General features: G+C 34.2%; 1 pseudogene; it reads right to left on the bottom strand.

The window, feature by feature from the left end:
• Positions 1-9,262: 9,262 nt before the first annotated feature.
• On the bottom strand, positions 9,263-10,553 carry LOC115287140 (annotated as a pseudogene).
• Positions 10,554-10,868: the final 315 nt, after the last annotated feature.

Below are 10,868 nucleotides of genomic sequence, written 5' to 3'. Positions count from 1 at the left end.
CCCTCTCTCTCTCTGCCCCTCCTCCGATCGCGCTCGCTCTCACTCTCTCTCTCCCTCTCAAAAAATCAACATTAAAAAAACTAAAAAAAGAAACAAATGAGATACTATTCATAAGAAATCATTACATAATAGATGATAAATAGTACTTTCCTCTTCACCTTAAACATTGAATAACTATTCTATGAAATGTTTGTCTTTCCTAATTTCCATTTCTGTACCATCTCTTACTAAATGCCTCTTGTAGATACTCAAGAAAATACTCAAGATAAATCCCTCTACTCTTTACACACTGCTTTCAGAACTTTGATCATCTCTTCCCAAAGCCTTATTTAGTTTGTAATCTATTGACATTGAAGGTATTGGTCTTTGGAAAGAAAACTGGGTTATTACAGATGGGATCCTGCATTAGAGCAAATCATTTCACTTTTGTGAAATTCCAATGTATCGCTTGTTAGTCTTGTTAACAATGTTTATCCATTTATGGACTTGACTCAATTTTAAAACTGAGGCTGTTTCTTAGAGTTGAAGGTGACTTTAAAGCCTAGTTGGTACCAGGTACCATGGATGTCTGCAAAAGAATCATTGTTCTTCCAGAATTGTGGTATTGGGAGGAATCATATTTGAAAAAAGAAAAAGCAATAGAAATGTTTTAAATTAAAATATCCTAAATATTAACATTTATATAATTAATAGTAACATTTTTATTAGCATCATAAGTCTTTACAGGTTAGCCAACATTGTATTAAGTATTTATTATTAAACATGTAATATCTAAACAAAGTAACATTGAATATTAAATATAAGTGATAATTTCAGTAAAGACTTACTTTGCATAATTTGCATTCTTTCATTTAACAAATGGGTTAATCTGCCTCAAAAGCACATATAGAGGAAGATACTATTGAATTTGGTAAGCTTTTCTCCAAAAGCAATGCTTTGTCAAGTTTTTAGTTATTTGATGAGCTTCACCACATGTCTGATGATGAAATGAGGATATGATAAAATAATTATTGACATAGTATAGAAACTGTTGTTTCAAAAGAAAGAGAACTTATACAATAAAAATTTGTTTCACATTATGCAACAATTCAGTGTAAGAATTACTAGTCAAGCGGCTGTAGGAGAGGCTCTCCTTACACTTGGAATTCCTAAACCCCTGTAGGTCCTCGCTGATCAGGCTATCGAAAAGAACAGCCTCATTCAACTGTTCTGGACAAGCAGTTTTTCCAAAATTCAGACACAAAGCCTCACATAATTGTGCGAAGATATGAAAAAGGTAAGTCAATTGTATGTCCAGGATGAAGAGAAGAAGACAGATATTGACAGCATAGCTACTTCTGCCGTACACGTAACAATATATGTCTACAAGTTCATTTGCTGCAATATTAATGACCATTTTCATGGGATGCTGGGCTTACAGGTGCTTCGCATTTTATTTTGCACCATTTTGGTGTTCTCCAAACATTCCACAGTTAATGCTTATTACTTTTATTACTAAATATGAGTGCATCTCTCTTTCCTTTCCTCCCTTCTCCCTCCTCTATTTTTACCCCTGATTTTTCCCTCCTTCTTTCTAAATTCACCCTTCTTGTCCCCCTCTTTCTTCCCCCACCCCCGCCTTCTCCTCCAACCCTCTCACTCTCTCTCTTTCTCTGCAGAAGGGACAGATTTCCTTCCTAACTCAATTTAAGCTAATAGCATTTTTGGGTTTTTTTGTGGTATTTTTGGAATCCTTTTCAGGGGTTACAGTTGAAACTGCAACATTTTTCGACATTTCAGGAAGTGATAGGGAAAAAAGACTCTTCATTCACAATTAGCTGTTAAGCTGAACCATCTTGCACTTGAAGTTGCTAATTGACACCCAGACATATTGGACTTACCCTCATTGAACTTGTTCTCAATGAATCCAGTTCTCTCTTGTCAGGTCAATTTATTCCCTAGTCTATAAATTTTCTGTTTGGACTTAATTTACTCAATACGTGTACTACTAGATTATGAGCTCCTTACAGATGTGCGTGTGTATATATATATACATATATATGTATATACACACATATATGTATATAATATTAATTCAGTATATATACATATATGTATAATATTAATTCAGTATATATTCAGTGCCTGTCACTGTAAAACACGTACACACACACACATACACGCGCACACATGCACACATGCCCAGACACAGTTATTGAACAGTAGGCTACATAGCAGCCATTTCATAAATATTTGTTTGATAAATGAATAAATAAAAGACATACCTTCTATGACTTAAATCATCCTTACATATGAAAATAATCACTTTGTATTTTGTGTATTTTATTTTGCTATTTTTAAATTAGTGTGTATTTTAACTGATAAGCAAAATACCCCCAAGAACCTTAGAAACAGCTAAAAGTTCTATATCTTTTTTTTTTTGGTCACATCTAGATTTCATGTAAAATTGCTACAAATGCACCCTGGCATATTAATAATGAAAGCTTTATATAGCACAATGAGTTGTCCTCACAACTAAAGTCTTAAAGATTCATAGTTTTCTGTTTTTTATCTGACTGTAAAATATATTCTCTTAAGAAATACTTTAATATAGTCATTGAGACTCTATTATTTTTTCCATCTAATTAAAGATGTGATGAGTCAAATAACAGCCTATGAGTTCAGAAAGTGCCTCTACTTTCTGCACAGATGTAGTTAGTATTCTGGTGCTCTTAATATTCTCATTTTTTTGACTGAAAAGAAATTTTCATACACTAGAACTTAATTAATTTGAAAAGTGATAATTATATTTTCACATAAGACATCATAAGTATAGATTTTTAAAAGAGCTGCTATTAAAAAATGTTGAAAATACACTTAACAAAGAGTTAAACTTTGTATCATTTGTTTAATCTCTTGATGATGACAATAGTTACTTTACTGAATTTTTAGTTTCTAAAATAATAGTTTAATTTTTTGTTTTTGTTTTTTGATGAATTATACAAAACTCTCAAGTAAGGATTCTGATAAAATTCTGGGGGCCTGAGTGCTCAGTTGGTTAAGTGACCAACTCTTTGTTTCAGCCCAGGTCATGGTCTCACATTTCGTGAGTTTGAGCCCCATGTGGGGCTCCAAGCTAACAGTGCAGAGCCTGCTTCGAATTCTTTCTCTATTCTTCTCTCTTCCCCATCCCCACTCACTCTGTCTTGAAATGTGTAAACTTAAAACAATTAAAAAAATAATTCTGATAAAGGCATGATGAAAATAATATTTACTAACAATAATAAATAAAAAGATGAAAGAATAAACATCTCTAATTTATTACTTGCCTTTTTGTTTTGGATATTAATTCCAACTTTCATATTAAGATAAATGACTAATATGTGTCACTCATATAATGTATTTCAGTTATTATAGAATTATCTATGTGGTTATGATGATTTCATTTTTTCCTAAATATACATAACATTTAATCCTTCATGTAGAGAATAAATTCAGCATTTTGTCACTACATTGACACTGCCCCATCACTTCTGAATGCTGTTAATTATTTATTTAATTTTATTTGTCTATTAAATAAATGTATTCTGTTTTGTATTATAAAATACCCGATCGGTTATATCTTTAGAGTCAAGAAGTAACAATATCATATCCATCATATGGACTCAAAATAAATAACATAGATACAAAAGTTCTCAATAAAATACTAGCAAATTGAATTTGATAGCATATCAAAAAGATTTTGCACCAAGTAGGATTTATCCCTGGGATGAAAGATTGTTTAACATATGCAAACCAATAATAGGATATATCACATTAACAGAATAAAAGATTAATATGTCATCTTAACAAAAGCAGAAAAAGCATTCAAAAAGTTCATTATATATATATACACACACACACACACACACACACACACACACACACACACACAGATATATATGATAAAACCTCTCAACAAAATAGCTATAAAAGGAAACCTCCTCAACACAATGAGCCATGTATTTAAAAACTCTATAGCTAACATCATAATTAATGGAGGAAAAGAGAAAGCTTTTCCTCTAAAATTTTGTATAAGGCCAGAATGCTCACCCTCCCCACTTTTATGTAAAATAGTGCTGAAAGTGCTAAGATGAGCAAGCAGATGAGAAAAAACAAAAATAAATAGAAGGCATTCAAATTGGAAAGTGAAAAGGAAAAGTACCTGTTTGCAAATGACATAGTCCAATATGGAGAAAACTCTAAACACTTAAAAAAAAAAACTGTTAGATTTAATAAACAAATTCATTGAAGTTGCAGGAAACAGAATCAATACATAACAATCAGTTGCATTTTTTTACACCAACAAAAGAAAGTCAACAAACAATTCTAGCTGATCCAAGTGCAGTGGTGTTTGCAATTAATTGATCATAACCAGTTACAGATGTATTTATTCTCAACTCTCACTGCTTCATTGGACTAATAGAAAAATAAAAGCAACCCCATTTATGAACGTATGAAAAAAATAAGATAGGAATAAACTTATCGAAGAAGGGGAAAGATGTACACCAGAAACTGTAAGATATTGATGAAAGAAATTGAAGAAGATACAAACGGAAAAATATCCCATGTTCACAGATTTGAAGAGGATTGTTAAAATGCCCATACTATCCAAAGGGATAAATTCAACTTAATTCCTATCAAAATTCCAATGGCATTTTTCACAGAAACAGAAAAGCCAACTCTGAAATTTATATGGAACCACAAAAGATCCTAAATAGCCAAAGAATCTTGATAAAGAACAAAGTATCACACTTCCACTAACTACTAATTTTATAACAATGTCCAGAATATTGATAATAGTGGGCATGCTACTTGCAAGAGGGTTGGGTTAGGTGTTCCATAAGGAACCCTCTGCACAAATCTCTCCCCTTGCCACCCACTGTCTTGGCAGATCTTTTTATTCATTTTCTCTTTTGACTTCTGTTTTCTAAAACCTCTGTTTATTGGAGAAACTTAACTATGGGCAATTACAATTTTTCTGCACTTTCTTGTGATTTTCCTGCTTATAATGGATTGCAGAGAGAGTCCAACTATATAGTTTATTTGGGCCATGTTTTTGTGTGATAGCTTTTCACATTTGATGATATTAGTAAGATTTTATGCAAAGTAAGATCTGATCATTCACACAATCTGTTCCTGGGAAGAATTTTTGCCATGATTACCTTTCTCTTTTTTCAGTACTACTGAATTTAGTGAAAGCCTTAGAAACTTGAATGTTCTTTTATTCCTATCACTTCAGTTTAGATTTCAAAGCAATCTTACAAGTCCTAATCTCATTTTCCATTGAGAAAGGCTAATCGCTGCCTCACCCTCTCTTTATCTATCTATCTATCTATCTATCTATCTATCTAATCTATCATCTATACAAATTGAGGTAGGTAATTTATTTGGTTAAAAATAATAATGTAGTATATTTTATTAAATATTTTTAATCTTATTTTTTGAGCAATCTCCACACTCAACGTGGGGCTCAAACTCACAACCTTGACATCAAGAGTCATGTGCTTTCCCAACTGAGCCAGCTGGGCTCCCTAATAATGCAGTAGTCTCATTCAGTTAAGCACTTCTTACATATTTTCTGTTTTGGAAGAATAATTTTGAATGCACAAGCTGCTCAGAGAAGGGATCACAGTATAGTGAAATTAATTAATGTTTCTGGGAGGCTTGTGAACTATTTCAATAAATTACTCATTTAATTTAAATAACACCATAATAATCATAAGCTACCTAATAGCCAACTGAGTAGAATCCTGTAAATAATTGCCAATACCAAAAGGGTATTTTTAAGCCCCCAAACGAGAGAAATTTAAGTTTGTAAGTGGAAAAACCCACTTTGCCAAGTTCAAAAGACACAGTTTTAATACCCTGTGGACACGGTGAGGGCATTACCTACTAGAAAAGAAAACAAAGACTTTCATTGAGAACAAATGTCAACAGAGAAACAATTTACTCATGTGCTTATCTCAGTGGACAAATGTCAGCAAAGTTACACACAGTAAATATGCTTATCTCAAAGCACTCTGGCTGCTTTCTCAGTGAACGTAATAAAAGCATTTTGGGTAAGAAAATGTTTTATTATACAGAAATATCCTGCACCGCATAGGACATTTAGTATCTGATTGAGTTGAAGAAACTAACACTTACTATTGTTACAATCAACCACCCCCGCAAAACCCTGATTCTACATTGTCAATTCTCTGTTTCTCCATTTCTCTTCTGATTTTCTTCTCTTCACAAAATTTGTTAAAATCTGTGTCTCAACAGTGATAACCTAAACTCCCATCTTCTGATCCATTTCACAAACCATTATATATTTTTATCAGTGTTAAGAAACTAATATATCTTAATTCCTACTCTGTTAGGTTAAATCAGAACTTTTTATATTTTTTTGCCAAGTATGAAAGCACCTTGCTTCCCCTCCACCCACAGCAGTTACAGATGTTTCTTAAAACTTTGTAAACAGTTATAAAACATGCATTAAAAAAAAAGTAAATAATTTAGAAAAAAACCTATATAGAACAAGGTGTAGTCAGTTAAGCATCTGACATTGGCTCAGGTCATGATTTCGTGGTTTGTGGGTTCAAGACTCAAGTCGGGCTCTGTGCTGACAGCTCAGAGCCTGGAGCCTGCTTCAGATTCTGTGTCTCCCTCTCTCTGCCTCTCCCTTTTTCTCTGTCTCTCTTAAAAATAAAAAACATTTTTTAAAAGTACTTAATTTATAATTTTACAGTTTGAAGAAATATTACAGAGTGAATATTACCAGGTAAATGCTACTACAAAAGGTGTAACTGCAACACCACCCTGGAATTTTCATTTACCCTCTCCTAATAGTGTTCTATTTATCCTCCCAAATTTAACTGCTGTCTTGCTGTCAAACTCCATTCTTTAGTTCTGATTTTTTTAACTTTATATAAATGGAAGCGTGCAATATATATTCTTTTTCGTTCATGGATTTTTTTCATTCAGCATCATGTTTGTAAGTTTTATTCAGTTTTTTGGATGTGTATGAAGACTTTCATTTTCATTGCTGCCTGATGTTATTAGGTCAGAGTATGCCTACTTTTAGCACAAATTGATACTACAAAATATGGATCACACTGTGAAAGGTAGGGTTTTTGTTTTGTTTTCTTTGATTTTAGATTGATTTTTTTTTACCTCAGAAAGTCATGAATCCTAAAGTCAAAATTTATAAAAACATTAAAATGATATTCAAAGAGTATTGGGTAGTCAAAGGAAGAGCCGATATTTATTGTAATTATCTTACTAAATTCCAAGGTAAAAGAGTATTTTTCATTTTAAAAATTAATTTTGCAAAGATCATGATATTGAATCATTTTTAATAAAAAGAGTTTCTACTTTTATAGAAAAGAAAGGATACACACAAAACATATATTACACACAAGTATAAATAATTTTTTTAAATGTTTTATTTTTTTTTTTGATACAGAGAGAGACAGAGCATGAGAGGGGGAGGGGCAGAGAGAGAAGGAGACACAGAACCAGAAGCAGGCTCCAGGCTCTGAGCTAACTGTCAGCACAGAGCCCGATGCGGGGCTCGAACCCACAGATGTGAGATCTGACCTGAGCTGAAGTGGGAGGCTTAACCCACTGAGCCACCCAGGTGCCCCTACACACAAGTATAAAGCATCTTTCATTTTATATGCAATAATTCAAATAATTTATTATAACTAAAATTTTACCTTTTAACACAAGTTGAAAGATGCAAGAAGATAAATGTTTTTTTAAAAGAGGTTCTATTTACTTTAAAATGTGTATTTGTTTTGAGAGAGAGCGAGCATATGTGCCCGTGCTTAAGGCACAGAAAGAGAGGGAGAGAGACTCTCAAGCAGGCTCCACACTGTCAGCATAGAGCCAATGTTGGGCTCAGTCCCACAAACCATGAGATCATGACCAGAGCCAAAATCCAGAATTGAATGCCTAACCAACCAATTGAGCCACTCAGGTGCCCCTAGAGATTAAAAGATATTTGTATCAAATAAAATTTTATTTTTCTTATTCAATAATTCCTTTATTAAACATAGTGTTTCCATAGATATATCCTATCTTAAAAATAAAACTTTTATTTTCCTTATTCAATAATTCCTTTATTAAACAGTGTTTCCACCGACTATTGTATCTTATCATAAGTATAATCTAAAGGTATACTTAATTATATTGCTCATTTATTAATATTGACAAAATCTTTTTTCTATTCATTTGAGCACATTTAATAAGTATACTCTTTTTATATAAGATTTATAGTCAACTAGTATAATAATCTAATAAACTAACATCTTCCCTTTTCTCAGCAGTATCCACACCAAATGAAATAATTTTCTTCTGAGCCAAACTTCAAATTCTAAGAATAGTGATCTCAGTTTCTATATGATGTCTATTAAAGGCTTTCAGAACAACTTTAGATTCTTGTTCGTCCTTTCTCCTGGAATTCTAGTCAAGAATAACATTAACAGGACCAAGATAATTCTTAGAGAAATGAGGTGAATAAAAGGCAAGATGAGGAAGTGAGATTGTAGCCTGGGGGACACAAGAGACTATAAAACAGGTTTGACAAATGCATCACTTTGTGTGTTCTAGTTACATAGGAAAACCATCCTGAGTCTTCCACTCAGGATTTTAACAAAGGAACTTTTCAATGCTTCTAAAGAGTAAGTCTACAAGACTAATAGTAAGTTATTTGAGGTCTAAGAATACACATGGATTAGCATATTCACCTTCAAGGTGAAATTATTGGATAGTAAAGTATATTATGTTTATCTTTATAAGAATGAGTTGTTTTAATGTTTGCCTCTGGAATGGTGTTTAATGGTATGACATAGTGATTTTCATTTTCACTTCTCCAGTGACTAATGATTTTGAGCATTTTCCTGTGTCTGTTGGCCAACTGTGTATTTTCTTTGTAACATGTAAGAGATATAAACATTTCTTATATATTCTAGTTACAGGTCTTTTATTAAACATAAGTGTGTGATATTTTTTCTCATTGCAAAGGTATACTATAGTAAGGCCTTCCCTTCTGGAAATTTTTTTGTTGGTTTGGTTCATTGTGTTTGTTTTTTCTTTTCTAGTACTTTATTAGTCACCTCTAGGGCTGTGCCTAGCTAAGTGGGCTCCAGGGAGGGGCTCATCATTGACCAGCTACCAGCTGGGAAAATGAGACAGCCTTGGTCTGATCTTCCAGGGTTACTACCTGTGGAGTTTGAAGAGGCAGGTCTGACCTTTCCTAGGTCAACATGGGGTGTTTAGGTAGGTGCAGAGGTGAGGACCAACATCCCAGGCTTTCTACTTGTGTGCCAGCCTCACTGTGATTCGAGAAGTATTCCTTGCCATTGTCCACGTTGGGCTTGATTGTGTCGCTTCCTGGCTTTCAGCCAGCAGGACGGACTTGCTCATTCCTGTCCTGGAAGGCATGGACCAGATGCAGGAGGGTCCTCGACTGAGGGCACCACAGGCAAACCATTGACAGTGATCTGGCAAAGGACACTCCTGCCATCAATGATCAAGAGGCCCCTGTTCGCAATCCTCCTTCAGCACACCATCATCGTGGGACAAGCTTCCGGTTCCACCTGCCAGCAGAGGGATGTTCGGGAGGCCCAAGCTGCCTTCCTTCCTGGGCGTATTGATCCCTGCCAAGTGGGTGAACTGAGAGTCGACAGAGACGCCCAGCACCTCACACCCCCGTCTGCATAAATCCTCAGCATGTTCGTTGAAAGCAATGATCACTGTGGGTCAGACAAAGATGAAGTCCAGCAGGTAGACAAAAAGAACCAACTATTTCCCTCTGTAGTCAGAAAGCTTCATCTCCCTGAAGGTGCCATCCACCATGGCGGTGGCCTGGAAATTCAGGGCAGGCTTTCCTGTATGTTGCCAGAGACCAGCACTGAAAGCTGCGTGGGCAAAAACAAGACACACAGAGTGGCAGACGCACAAACACGCCGTCTCAGCGCCCCATTCTCCAAATTGTTTTCATGCTGTTACAGTTTCTACTTTCTTTATAGACATTATTTCAAATAGTTTAAATTTAAATTTAAACCTAAATAACAAATCAATTAATATGGGTGTGTAAAAATGACTAAGTGGTTTTAAAGAATTTAATCGGTTTTGTGTTGTATTCGATTAAAATCCACCGTGTTGAGATTTTTAACTCATACATACATACATACATGCACACATACATGCATACATGCATAGGGTTATTGTCAGCTACTTTGTGGCAAACCGGAATTTATCTTTAGACATGTCTGAACCATGCTGACTCATAGCCAATAAAAGATGGCATGTGCTGCTTTGTGATTAAAATAGTTCTCTAGCCAGGTTTGAAGCATATCATGAGCTAGCCTGTATTTAACATATATACACGTATATGTGATACATTACATAGCTTTGCATATATTATATGTATTATACATGTATTATATATATGTACTGTAAATTTCAGTCTTCTAGGGTGTGTTATCTTTTAGTTGTTTGAGCTAACCTTTAGTTTTAGTTTTTGTGTTATTGAGCCAGATCATGTAGCCAACTTTGGACTGTAAAACCAGAGAGCATACGAAATACCCATTCTCAGATGAGACCCGGATAACTGGTGTCTATCGTGGTGGTTTATGGCCCATAGATAAAATGTGTTCTGTGCCAATGAGGTGACAATTTGAAAGCTGTTTTTGAATGTCTCGCTCTTGCCTGATAATTTCCTGTGCTTTTCTCCTCCTGCTGAACAATACCCTTCACATTGGTGTGTAGTTTGGAGAGCATTTAAATCCCTCCACTAATACAAAAAGGTGTAATTATTATATATAGCATAGCTTATTGTCATATTTTTGTAAATTTGG

This window comes from Suricata suricatta, chromosome 3 (assembly GCF_006229205.1).
Source record: "Suricata suricatta isolate VVHF042 chromosome 3, meerkat_22Aug2017_6uvM2_HiC, whole genome shotgun sequence".
Classification (NCBI taxonomy): Eukaryota; Metazoa; Chordata; class Mammalia; order Carnivora; family Herpestidae; genus Suricata; species Suricata suricatta.
This window is presented reverse-complemented; position numbering and strand designations above follow the sequence as displayed.